Raw genomic sequence first — 291 nt, forward strand, 5'->3', positions numbered from 1 at the left:
TCAAAATAAATGTAAAGACAGAGCCCGAAAGGGGAACAGAGTCGCGTGACAGACACCGTGATGAAGCTGGTATGTGTTTGCAGTACACAAGCGACGGTTAAGACAGCTGACTCTACTGTGATGTGACCCTGTCTCCCTCTCTCTCTCTCTCACACACACATACACACGCGCGCGCGCAGAAACACACACAAACACTCATGCACACACACACACACATGCACAAACACTCACGCACACACACTCTCACACACACAAACACACACAGACACTCACACACACACACACACACAC

The 291-nt window shown here is 49.8% G+C and overlaps 1 protein-coding gene across 1 annotated transcript in view; it reads right to left on the bottom strand.

Moving 5' to 3' along the window:
• The window catches only part of LOC107660244 (ATP-binding cassette sub-family G member 2-like), an 8,324-nt gene that overhangs the window by 6,968 nt on the left and 1,065 nt on the right, over positions 1-291 (bottom strand). The window lies entirely within an intron of this gene.

The sequence above is a fragment of the Sinocyclocheilus anshuiensis genome, unplaced genomic scaffold (genome assembly GCF_001515605.1).
Source record: "Sinocyclocheilus anshuiensis isolate Anshui unplaced genomic scaffold, SAMN03320099.WGS_v1.1 scaffold475, whole genome shotgun sequence".
NCBI lineage: Eukaryota > Metazoa > Chordata > Actinopteri > Cypriniformes > Cyprinidae > Sinocyclocheilus > Sinocyclocheilus anshuiensis.